Raw genomic sequence first — 13,424 nt, 5'->3', positions numbered from 1 at the left:
GTTTTAACCCCTGTCTATTTAACTTGACATGAGTCAAGATTTTGTGTAACAATAAAATTGTCTTTTGGAATGGGTTTCATGGTTTGATTTGTCAACTCATCTTTCTTTTAGATTTTGCTAAGGTTTTACAGCCACTTGGATTAGTTTGTGATGGCTTTATAGTCTTGTGGATGACAGGAGGCCTGTCTTTTGAGGTCCAGTTTTGCCCAGGAAGTCCATCAAGTACCGTGAACTCTTATTCTTCCAGTTTGACTTCCTTGAGGACTATGATAGAAAAGTGACTGCAATGGTTTGCAGATATTGTTATCATTCATAGATAAGTGAATGATTGAGTCCTACTTGCGGAAGTAGTTTGCCCAACATTATTCTAGTGTACTTCCCACGATATTACTCTATAGGATTGGCTGAATGATGTGTTTGCTTATTTCATTTGCAGCACACGAATGATGTTGCACAATTGGAATATAAATTTGAATTGGTTAGTTTTGCTTTCAGGATTTGTCGAATGTCCCTAAAGCTCCTCTGGGCTCTGCGAATGAAAGAAATGTGTAATAAAAACAAACAAAATGCATTATATAATTCTCATCTGAGTTCTGCCCATTAGAAAGTGAGTCCAGCAGGGGGTGACAGACAGGCTGTGAAAAAGCAACAGCTAACCTTCATGATGAGAGTGAGCAGAAAAATACATACTGTTAAAAATATATATTTCAACTGAAAAAAAAAAAAAAAAGTTTCATCAGTGCTATTGTTATTTTAAGGGGGAAGAAGAGACCAAGATTTCTGCCACTGTATGGTTAACACTTTTTTTTTTTTTAACAAAGTCCATCAGTCTAAAAAATACTGTTATAGCAAACAGCCATTTGGTTGCCATTGATCTGATGAGCTATAACACAGTAAGACAAACACACTCACTTAAATGAAAATTGTTATTGATATACTGTACAGTAGTCAACATTTTAAGTGGATCAAAACCTTTCATCAAAGTTATACATGAATTTTGAACAATTCCCGATCTTGTCTTAGGACAACTTTGATGATCCACTTCAAATGTTGACTACTGTAGTTGAAGCTCATATGACACATGTTTTCTATACTTTGTTGATGTATTTTCTTTTGAAAAATAAAGTTAGGCAGATCATTCATATGTTTGGTCTTTTATGATGAACATAAACTAAAAGCCGCAAAACACATTTTGTAGCAGCTCTTGGCTCCTTAATAATGGCAGAGAGTCTCTAATGGGTGCAATCGATTTTTATTCTTCTAGAATCAGCATAAGCACCGTGAAAACTAGAAGTAAACACACAAAAAGCTGGTTAATGAACCAGCTTTTTCTAGCAAATTTTGTACACTATGGTAATTCCATGTGCTTTACACAGAAAGGAATTAAAATAATCACAAAATAAAATCAAGGAAAATTAAGACAGTTTTGAAAGGAATTAAAAGAGATATAAAGATGATAAAGTTATAAAATAAATTAAAAGAGTAAAAAGATGATACATAGTCCTCGACTTTCACATTAAACTCACTACTCTACCACAGACTCGAACATCATCACCGGGTCCTCAACATTGTTTCATCTCTCAATTTCCCAATTAACATTTCAGAGTAATTCATGTTCGTCTCTTACCCGATTCTCAGTGCAATTTGAGTTCAGTTTAGAATCAAAAGTAGGATGCAAAAATAAAATACAGTGTATTCAGTACAGTGGCATAGTACTCATTCAGTAAATGCATAGCTAAACAGATGTGTTTTGAGTCTGGATTTGAAAGTGACTACTGTAGGAGCACATCTGATCTCTTCTGGAAGCTTACTGCCAATTCCACCAACTGCGGTAAACGTAGTCTATAACTTGTATTATTTAAAATTACTTTTAACATTTAAAAACAGACGTTTTAAATTTCAAAGCTTGCAGAAGGTTCCTAATGGCAATACTAACTTAGGCTACTGCTTTCCTGGTAGCCTTGAGTGAATTAACTTGTCTAAGAAAATGATTCATAAAACGTATAAATATCAGTTGAGCCTATGTTTACTTTCGTCACTGACACAGACGAAAATGAAAAGACTAAGTTCAGCTTTAGGAGGGGAAGAAATAGGCCAGGATAAGGAGACTGGGAGAAAAAGAAATATGAAGATGAGGAGAGAGCAGGTATTGACAAATAATCTAATGACAAGGTTTTAAAGATAGCCTATTTCTTATCATTTTTTGGCCTTCAAAAGTCCTAAATTGCACATATGTAGATCAGAGAAATCCAAATTTTCTCGGGGGAGCATGCCCCCGAACCACCCTAACTACACCGGGCCCTTGAGTCTTGTTGCCCAGGGCACAGGAATTTGTTAATCCAGCCCTGATTATTGTCATGCGGTGAATCCAGCCAATCGTGAAACAGCTGTGTCGTCATCAGAGCTCTTGCAGCCACTCTGGAGAAGCAGCGCTGTATGAAGTCGAACAAGCCTAAAATCAGCTAGTAGGGTGATTAATTAATTATCTCATTAGTTTGCAGATTTGACCAATAATGAGTTAACGAGTCATCCAGGTGGTACAAATGGTTTTCTGTTTGGCTTTAAAAGACCTGGTTGGTTTGAGATTTTAGTTTGTGCAGTTGAATTGGTTTTCTTAGTGGCTCAGTTTGTGTTATAAAATGGGTTCGATTAAAATTACTGTTTTGGTAGTTCTTTATCACCAGTTACTATGGCATGGTGAGTTTAATTTTTGTTTGCTTTTAGTAAGTTTACTTGTCTGTTTAAAATAAATAAATATGTCAAATGTGTTTCTCAGAATTCAGCTGCTTAGTTGAAGATGGATCCTTAGATTTATCCTTGAGTGATGTTGGGAGAGTAGTTGGAGAAAAAGGTTTGTAGACCTTTTTTGCTTCATAATATACTCTTGTACTAAGCTAAATGGGTTAATATAAACTCATTATATGGTTGTTGTTTTTGCTATTTGCAAAAAACAACAAAACAACTTAATTTCTCTTTCTCCCTATCTCCAGACAATTCTAGCTCTGTCCAACTGCATGACACTTCTAGCCCTGAGGGGTCCAGTTCTGTGAATGCCACCTTCAGCCAGGACTATTCTGAGGGGTCCGGTTCTGTCAATGCCACCTTCAGCCAGGACGATGCGGAGGGGTCCGGTTCTGTCAATGCCACCTTCAGCCAGGACGATGCTGAGGGGTCTGGTTCTGTGAACACCACCTTCAGCCAGGACGATGCAGGGGGGTCCGGTTCTGTCAACGCCACCTTCAGCCAAGATGATGCAGAGGGGTCTGGTTCTGTCAATGCCACCTTCAGCCAGGACGATGCAGAGGCGTCTGGTTCTGTCAACGCCACCTTCAGCCAGGACGATGCAGAGGGGTCTGGTTCTGTCAACGCCACCTTCAGCCAAGATGATGCAGAGGGGTCTGGTTTTGTCAATGCCACCTTCAGCCAGGACGATGCAGAGGCGTCTGGTTCTGTCAACGCCACCTTCAGCCAGGACGATGCAGAGGGGTCTGGTTCTGTCAACGCCACCTTCAGCCAGGACGATGCTGTGGGGTCCGGTTCTGTCAATGCCACCTTCAGCCAGGACGATGCTGTGGGGTCCGGTTCTGTCAATGCCACCTTCAGCCAGGACGATGCTGTGGGGTCCGGTTCTGTCAATGCCACCTTCAGCCAAGATGATGCTGTGGGGTCCGGTTCTGTCAATGCCACCTTCAGCCAGGACGATGCTGTGGGGTCTGGTTCTGTCAACGCCACCTTCAGCCAAGATGATGCTGTGGGGTCTGGTTCTGTCAATGCCACCTTCAGCCAGGACGATGCTGTGGGGTCTGGTTCTGTCAATGCCACCTTCAGCCAGGACGATGCTGTGGGGTCCGGTTCTGTCAATGCCACCTTCAGCCAAGATGATGCTGTGGGGTCTGGTTCTGTCAATGCCACCTTCAGCCAGGACGATGCTGTGGGGTCTGGTTCTGTCAACGCCACCTTCAGCCAAGATGATGCTGTGGGGTCCGGTTCTGTGAACGCCAACTTCAGCCAAGATGATGCAGAGGGGTCTGGTTCTGTCAACGCCACCTTCAACCAGGACGATGCAGAGGGGTCCGGTTCTGTCAACGCCACCTTCAGCCAGGACGATGCAGAGGGGTCCGGTTCTGTCAACGCCACCTTCAGCCAGGACGATGCAGAGGGGTCCGGTTCTGTCAATGCCACCTTCAGCCAGGACGATGCTGTGGGGTCTGGTTCTGTCAACGCCACCTTCAGCCAGGATGATGCAGAGGGGTCTGGTTCTGTGAACGCCACCTTCAGCCAAGATGATGCAGAGGGGTCTGGTTCTGTCAATGCCACCTTCAGCCAAGACTATTCTGAGGGGTCCGGTTCTGTGAACGCCACCTTCAGCCAGGATGATGTAGAGGGGTCCGGTTCTGTCAATGCCACCTTCAGCCAAGATGATGCTGTGGGGTCCAGTTCTGTCAATGCCACCTTCAGCCAGGACGATGCTGTGGGGTCTGGTTCTGTCAACGCCACCTTCAGCCAGGAAGATGCAGAGGGGTCTGGTTCTGTCAACGCCACCTTCAGCCAGGACGATGCTGAGGGGTCCGGTTCTGTCAATGCCACCTTCAGCCAGGACGATGCTGTGGGGTCCGGTTCTGTCAATGCCACCTTCAGCCAGGACGATGCTGTGGTGTCTGGTTCTGTCAATGCCACCTTCAGCCAGGACGATGCTGTGGGGTCCGGTTCTGTCAATGCCACCTTCAGCCAGGACGATGCTGTGGGGTCTGGTTCTGTCAACGCCACCTTCAGCCAAGATGATGCTGTGGGGTCTGGTTCTGTCAATTCCACCTTCAGCCAGGACGATGCTGTGGGGTCCGGTTCTGTCAATGCCACCTTCAGCCAAGATGATGCTGTGGGGTCCGGTTCTGTCAATGCCACCTTCAGCCAGGACGATGCTGTGGGGTCTGGTTCTGTCAACGCCACCTTCAGCCAGGATGATGCTGTGGGGTCTGGTTCTGTGAACACCACCTTCAGCTAGCATGATGCTGTGGGATCTATTGTTTTAACCCCTGTCTATTTAACTTGACATGAGTCAAGATTTTGTGTAACAATAAAATTGTCTTTTGGAATGGGTTTCATGGTTTGATTTGTCAACTCATCTATCTTTTAGATTTTGCTAAGGTTTTACAGCCACTTGGATTAGTTTGTGATGGCTTTATAGTCTTGTGGATGACAGGAGGCCTGTCTTTTGAGGTCCAGTTTTGCCCAGGAAGTCCATCAAGTACCGTGAACTCTTATTCTTCCAGTTTGACTTCCTTGAGGACTATGATAGAAAAGTGACTGCAATGGTTTGCAGATATTGTTATCATTCATAGATAAGTGAATGATTGAGTCCTACTTGCGGAAGTAGTTTGCCCAACATTATTCTAGTGTACTTCCCCCGATATTACTCTATAGGATTGGCTGAACGATGTGTTTGCTTATTTCATTTGCAGCACACGAATGATGTTGCACAATTGGAATATAAATTTGAATTGGTTAGTTTTGCTTTCAGGATTTGTTGAATGTCCCTAAAGCTCCTCTGGGCTCTGCGAATGAAAGAAATGTGTAATAAAAACAAACAAAATGCATTATATAATTCTCATCTGAGTTCTGCCCATTAGAAAGTGAGTCCAGCAGGGGGTGACAGACAGGCTGTGAAAAAGCAACAGCTAACCTTCATGATGAGGGTGAGCAGAAAAATACATACTGTTAAAAAATATATTTCAACTGAAAAAAACAAAAAACAAATTCTTAAGAGTTTCATCAGTGATATTGTTATTTTAAGGGGGAAGAAGATACCAAGATTTCTGCCACTGTTAAAAAAAAAAAGTGTTAACCATACAAAGTCCATCAGTCTAAAAAATACTGTTATAGCAAACAGCCATTTGATTGCCGTTGATCTGATGAGCTATAACACGGTAAAACAAACACACTCACTTAAATGAAAATTGTTATTGATATACTGTACAGTAGTCAACATTTTAAGTGGATCAAAACCTTTCATCAAAGTTATACTTGAATTTTGAACAATTCCCGATCTTGTCTTAGGACAACTTTGATGATCCACTTCAAATGTTGACTACTACTCCCCCCCCCCCCCCCCCTTAGTTGAAGCTCATATGACACATGTTTTCTATACTTTGTTGATGTATTTTCTTTTGAAAAATAAAGTTAGGCAGATCATTCATATGTTTGGTCTTTTATGATGAACATAAACTAAAAGCCGCAAAACACATTTTGTAGCAGCTCTTGGCTCCTTAATAATGGCAGAGAGTCTCTAACGGGTGCAATCGATTTTTATTCTTCTAGAATCAGCATAAGCACCGTGAAAACTAGAAGTAAACACACAAAAAGCTGGTTAATGAGCCAGCTTTTTATAGCAAATTTTGTACACTATGGTAATTTCATGTGCTTTACACAGAAAGGAATTAAAATAATCACCAAATAAAATCAAGGAAAATTAATACAGTTTTGAAAGGAATTAAAAGAGATATAAAGATGATAAAGTTATAAAATAAATTAAAAGAGTAAAAAGATGATACATAGTCCTCGACTTTCACATTAAACTCACTACTCTACCACAGACTCGAACATCATCACCGGGTCCTCAACATTGTTTCATCTCTCAATTTCCCAATTAACATTTCAGAGTAATTCATGTTTGTCTCTTACCCGATTCTCAGTGCAATTTGAGTTCAGTTTAGAATCAAAAGTAGGATGCAAATATAAAATACAGTGGCATAGTACTCATTCAGTAAATGCATAGCTAAACAGATGTGTTTTGAGTCTGGATTTGAATGTGACTACTGTAGGAGCACATCTGATCTCTTCTGGAAGCTGGTTCCAGCTGCACTGGCATAATAGCTAAAAGTAGACTCGCCATGCTTAGAGTGAACCCTTGGTATTTCTAGCTGATGTGATCCTAATGATCTGAGTGATCGGTTTATATTCAGTGAGCATATCTGCAATGTATTGAGGTCATAGGCCATTGAATGATTTAAATACCAGTATTAATACTTTAAAAATCAATTCTAAATGTGAATGGGAGCCAGTGTAAAGACCTGCGGACTGGTGTGATATGTTCATATTTTCTGGTTCTGCTCAGAATCCTGGCGGCAGCGTTCTGTATGAGCTGCAACTGTCTTATGGTCTTTTTGGGAAGGCCAGTGAGGAGTCCATTACAATAATCCACCCTGCTGGTGATGAAAGCATGCGCAAGTTTCTCTAAGTCTTGTCTGGAAACAAAGCATCTAATTCTTGCAAAATTTTTGAGATGACAGTATGCTGATTTAGTTATTGCTTTGACATGACTACTGAAACTAAGGTCTGACTCCAGAATCACACTGAGATTCCTGACTTGATTTTTAGCTGTTTGACCCTCAGCGCCGTCAAGGTATGCGTTCATTTTGAGAACTTCATCTTTGTTTTCAAACACAATGACTTTGTTTTACTGAAGAAAGTTTTGGCACATCCAACTGTTAATTTCATCAATGCATTGGCACAGGGAGTCAATGGGGCTGTAGTTGTTAGGCGATAGGGCTAAGTAGATCTGAGTGTCATCTGCACAGCTGTGGTAAGCAATTTGGTTCTTTCTCATTATTTGGCTCAGTAGGAGCATGTATGGGTCATTCCACAAAATCAGTGCCTTTTCAACTTTGAAAAATTAAAATATAAAATAAGTTTAAACATTTTTTTTTAAATATCCATTAAATGAAGACAGCATAAAATAACAAGAAATCGTATTGTGCCATCTCAGGCTATGTAATTTTTTTTTATTTTATGACTATTTATCTACCTCATGTTTGGATATTTTTGTCATGCCTGTTACAGACACATGCATTACTATATACTATAGTTTTAATTAGAAATATGTTATAGTTTTCACATATGAGCAGTATTTTAGTCCCTCTTTTCACTGGAATTGTTTCAAAATTTAGATTTTTTTTTTTTTCAATCTTATATTTGTCATTCAGATGACCAAGAACATACAAATTTTGGAGGGGGATCACATGTCAATTAAGAAAAATATATATTTTTACAAGAGAGATATTAAAAGAAGGGCTTTGTCAAAAATACAATATAGATAGGGTTACAATGGAAAAACTTAAAAGGCCATATTTCAAATATAATTTTTATATTTTTTATGAAATTAATGACAGTAACAGGATTGACATCATAGTAACAGGACTGACCAGAGTAACAGGGATGACAGGACACACATTCTTCAGCGTACACTGCACATATTTGTTTACATAATTTTGTAAAGTTTTACCTTTTTAAATTGTATTACTTGACATAGTTGTATTAGTGAAGCACATTACATTTCTAAGAGATCTAAAGATTTAAGGGTATTGTAATTAGAGTAATTAGACCCATGCGTCCATCTGTTTGTCTGTGTGAGTATGTCCCCTCACAGAACTTAAAATATACTGATCTGGCTCAATTATTAGGCAAGGAAGATAATCAGATCTTGGTCTTTCTATGATCATCTGAAAACAGTTGCAAACATTTGGTTTCACTTTCTTGAACATTACAAGATTGGGGCGAGGGTTTACAGTCACCTTACTGCTATTGTTTGTAATCGCACTTACATGGATGAATTGACAATGAGTTATGGAAAAAATTTGTTTTATTGAGACTAATCATCTTTTCCTGGTCATTAACATGTTAAAACCAACTGGAAGTATTAAAACCAAACAACAGCAACAACCAACACATAAAAGGAGCCAACATTTTACCAAAAGACAATTAGGTAAAAAAAAAACTGGTACTGTAGCTTATGTTAAGCATAACTTTTTGTAGCTGTTAAAAGAGAATGAGAACAGCCACACAAACTTCATGTTTTCACATTGAAGGAGGGAACAAATTTCAAAACTTACAATGTAACCATTATATTTTGTAGCAATTAAAACAAACTGAGAATAGTCCTTCAAAAGAGACTGAGAACAGCCATGAAACCTCTGAATGAGGTAAGAAATTACTTTCAACAGAGAAAGCATCAGAAATCAGAGACTCATTTTCTGAGTAAGATCCAACCATACTGTATGTGTCATGATTCTGCCTTCTTGTCTCTGATTTTCCCTGGTCTTGAGGCAGGATCATGACAGGCCCATGTTTTGTGTGTAAGCACATGGCCATTTGTTTGGCTGTGTGCTTGCGTTGTCTCGTCATGTAACCCCGCCCCCTTGTTATCTCATCTTGTTATCATTATTGTATCATCGCCGTCACCTGTTTCCCTCATTAGTTTCTCCCTATTTTATCCCCTTGTGTTTGCTGTCTTGTGCCGGTTCATTGTGATTCTCAGTGTGTGTAAACCTTCCTGTGAGTACCCTGTGAAGAACTCTGTCTTGTAAAGTCCTGATCTTGTAGCTGTTGTTAGTTTGTTGTCTAGTTATCAGTTTAATCTTAGTCTAGTGTAGTTTGTCTTTGTTTTTGCCCACCAGCCTTGTTTTGCCCCATCGTGGGTTTTGTTTTCCCTGTTTTGTCTTAATAAATCTGTGTGTATTGCATACCGTCTGCGATTGGGTTCATCTCTCCTACAACCACATAACAGAATGAACCGGCCAAAGAGGAACCCAGTAGACAATATGTCCTCCCTGCTCCAGCAACAATCAGCGATCCGTGAACAATGCTGGTTGTCGACTCCCACCGACAGAGAGAGGGTCAACCTTCCAGTCTCGTCCCAGGGTGAGTGGATCCTGAGAAATTATGCCCATCTCTGGGATCATTTCTCTCAAGAGGAGCCGCTGAGTCCCACCGTGTTGTCGCCACCTGCCAAGCTGCCCGTGATCCCGGAGGGTCGTGTCCTGGCCGTTGTTGCCCTTGGTGATCCGGCTGGTTCCACTTCTCCTGAGGCCCCTTCTGCTCCCATTGTTCTCCATGGTAAACGAGGGAGACGAGTTTCCTGGGATTCCCCGTCTGAGTCTTCCTCGACCGAGTCAGCGCTGCCCCAGAACGCCATCCCTGCTCCTGTTACGGTTCCAGCTAAACATCTCCAACTGGTCGCTAGTCCAGCTACAGATTCGGCTTCGCGTTCAAGGAGAAAGAAGAGGAGAAAGGGAGCCTCTCGCTCTTCATCTCTAGCTGTCCCAGGCGCTGTTCCAGAGCCCGCTCCTGCAAGCACTGTTCCAGAGCCCGCTCCTGCAAGCGCTGTTCCAGAGCCCGCTCCTGCAAGCGCTGTCCCAAGCGCTGTTCCAGAGCCCGCTACTGCAAGCGCTGTTCCAGAGCCCGCCACTGCAAGCGCTGTTCTTCAGCCCACTGCCGTGAGTGCTGAGGAGAAAGCTGCGGCCGATTCAGCTGCTGAAGCAGTTCTTCAAGCCGTTTCAGCCCATCAAGACTTACCTGTTGTTGTCGCGGCAAAGACCTTATCTAACTATCTGTCACGTCTTGTCAAGATCCTTGATGTCACTGTCAGTCCTGTCAAGTCCTCTAGTCCTGAATCCACAGCTGCAAGAGATACGGTTCCTGAATCAGCTGCAGCCAGTGTTGATCTGAAGCCAGCCACTCAGTGCGCTGTTCCTAATCCAGCCACAGAGCGCGCAGTTGCTAAGCCGGCTACCGAGAGCGTCATCCCAGAGTCAGCTACCGTAAGCGCTGTCCCAGAGCCCGCTGCAGCAGTGAATGCTGTCCCAGAGCCCGCTGCAGCAGTGAACGCTGTCCCAGAGCCCGCTGCAGCAGTGAACGCTGTCCCAGAGCCCGCTGCAGCAGTGAACGCTGTCCCAGAGCCCGCTGCAGCAGTGAACGCTGTCCCAGAGCCCGCTGCAGCAGTGAACGCTGTCCCAGAGCCCGCTGCAGCAGTGAACGCTTTCCCAGAGCCCGCTGCAGCAGTGAACGCTTTCCCAGAGCCCGCTGCAGCAGTGAACGCTGTCCCAGAGCCCGCTGCAGCAGTAAGCGCTGTTCCAGAGCTCGCAACTTCCAGTCCTGTCCCAGCTAATGTGTCCAGTCCTGTCCCAGCTAATGTGTCCAGTCCTGTCCCAGCTAATGTGTCCAGTCCTGTCCCAGCTAATGTGTCCAGTCCTGTCCCAGCTGACTGGAGGATGTCTGTGTCCAGTCCTGTCCCAGCTAATGTGTCCAGCCCTGTCCCTAATATTGTGTCCAGCCCTGTCCCAGCTTCACAGTCTACATCTTTCTCCACTCCCTTACCACCTGCCTCACCCATTATCTTCGCTCCGCTGCCGGCTGTAGCTGTTCCCTCTGTCACCACTTCACCCCGGACTGTTTCCCCCAAGACTGTTCCTCGTGTGTCCCCATCCAAGTCTGCCCGGACCCCTCGCCCTCAGCCATCATCCTGTCCACCCAAGACCACAGTCCCATCCACCCACCCTGGACATTCCCCCATGAACTCTGTGTTGTCTCCACCTCCTCTGCCTTGTCTGTTGTTTTTGATTTTTCACCCCAACCCTGCTATTGTTTATTCATGTTTGCCATTGTTGGTTTTTGTCATGTTTTGTTGGTTTGTGTCCATGTCTCAGTCCGTCATGTCACGTGTTTAGTGTTCCCTTAGGGAGCGTCTGGAAGCCGCTCGATCAGTCCCACCCACTTTAAAGCGGTACTAACTGCAGTGGAAAAGTAACCGAGCTAAGCGAACCGAACCGTGCCGTACCGAGTCGAGTCGTACCATGCAGTGGAAAAGCGAAGCGAGCCGAACCGTTCCGCACCGAGTCGAACCGTACCGAGCCGTACCATGCAGTGGAAAAGCGCCATTAGACTCATAACACAAACAGCTGACTCCCCGAACCAGCTGGTGGTGTTGATTGACGAAACTACAGGATAACTTAAAGACACGATTAATTACATGATCATACACCCATTGTATTCAAACAAATGTTGAAATTACCTTTGATGGAGTGATGGAATGATCACTGCACAGACGTACGTTATACTGTGAAGGTAGCTTATCTCATTTGCGGTTAGTGCATCCAATCGCACAACAACTATCTGGCATGTCGTTTACACCTCAAAACACCAACTTCTGTATAGTAAAACTGGCGACGTCCTGGCAAGATCCTTGATTAGTTTACCGGGTTTCGTTGCTGGTGAACGTTCTTGCCCGCCAGCCAGTACTTGTGACGTCACGTGCAAAGTATGAATAATCACCTTGCTAGACTACAATCAAACAGATATTCCATGCAAAACATGGATATAAACAATACTGATGTTTAATATGAAATGATTCATTAATTTCAGCATATTTTCCAACTCTGTGCATTATTGGTTCACAATGGTATTAAGGCAATGCGACACTTTGATTCTACGTAATCAATATTGTGCATTTCTGCCATACAACACTATACTGTTACCGTGGCTATTTAACCAGATAGTTAGTTGTCTAGAGGTGAACAACAGGTGAAGTGAGTAATGGTCAGAACAAACCACGCTGTTTGTGTGAGTTGTTTGGAGTTGTTTTAGAATAACGTTTGGACACTTACCCACATAGCAAAATTTGTCTGGCCCACCTCTGGGCCTCATCCTTGCTTCAATTCTGGCCCAGTTCTGGCTGGGTCCCCGGCCCAAAACTGGCGCAATACACTGAAAACGGACTCAGACAACTTCCTCTGGAAACATAGAGCGGGCAGCGGGGCCAGATGTGGGCCAGCGCATCACTGCTCTTGGAGAAAAACTCCGGACAGTGAGCGTTTTCCTGAGACGCAAATAGGTCTACCTTCGCTCTGCCGAATGTCTTCCACAGCAGTTGGACTGTCTGCGGATGTAAAGACCATCCCCCTGCCGGAATATTGTTCCTGAACAGTCTGCCTGGTCCTACATTCAGGTGACCTGGCACGTGCGCTGCTCTCAGCGAGCGCAGATTGTGCTGAGCCCAGACCAGGAGGCGTTCCCTCAGCCTGTAAAGGTTTCGGGATCTGATACCTCCTTGGCGATTTATAAAGGCCACCACTGACATGTTGTCCGATCGGACCAAGACGTGGTGTCCTTTTATTTGGCGACAGAAAGCGCCTCAGCACGTTGTCGACTGCCAGCATTTCCAGGCAGTTTATGTGTAGAAGCTTTTCCCGTTCTGACCCCTGGCCGAAGAACGGTCTGCCCTCGAGCAGCGCTCCCCATCCCGAGGTGGAGGCGTCCGTAGTCCCCAGGTTTACACCTGGCCTGTACCAGTCGGTCGCTTTCCAAGGTTTCAGTGCTGAGATGCATTTCTGATCGACCTTGAGGCGTAAGAGACCGGATGTCCACGCTCGACGCGGTACTCACGCTTTTAGCCAGAACTGCAGTGGTGAATGCGAAGGGGACCCAGCTGAAGCACTGGAGATGCTGAAGCCATGAGACCCAGCATTTTCTGAAACTTTTTGTCATGCGCTGAATACTCAGTCTGCGCTGTGGCGACAGCTGTCATAGACAGCGAGTCCAGTTCTGTGCCCAGAAATGATGTTTTATAAACAAAGTTCGGGAGGAGCACATTCAAA

The sequence above is a fragment of the Squalius cephalus genome, assembly GCF_949319135.1.
Source record: "Squalius cephalus genome assembly, chromosome: 23".
Lineage (NCBI taxonomy): Eukaryota > Metazoa > Chordata > Actinopteri > Cypriniformes > Leuciscidae > Squalius > Squalius cephalus.
This window is presented reverse-complemented; position numbering follows the sequence as displayed.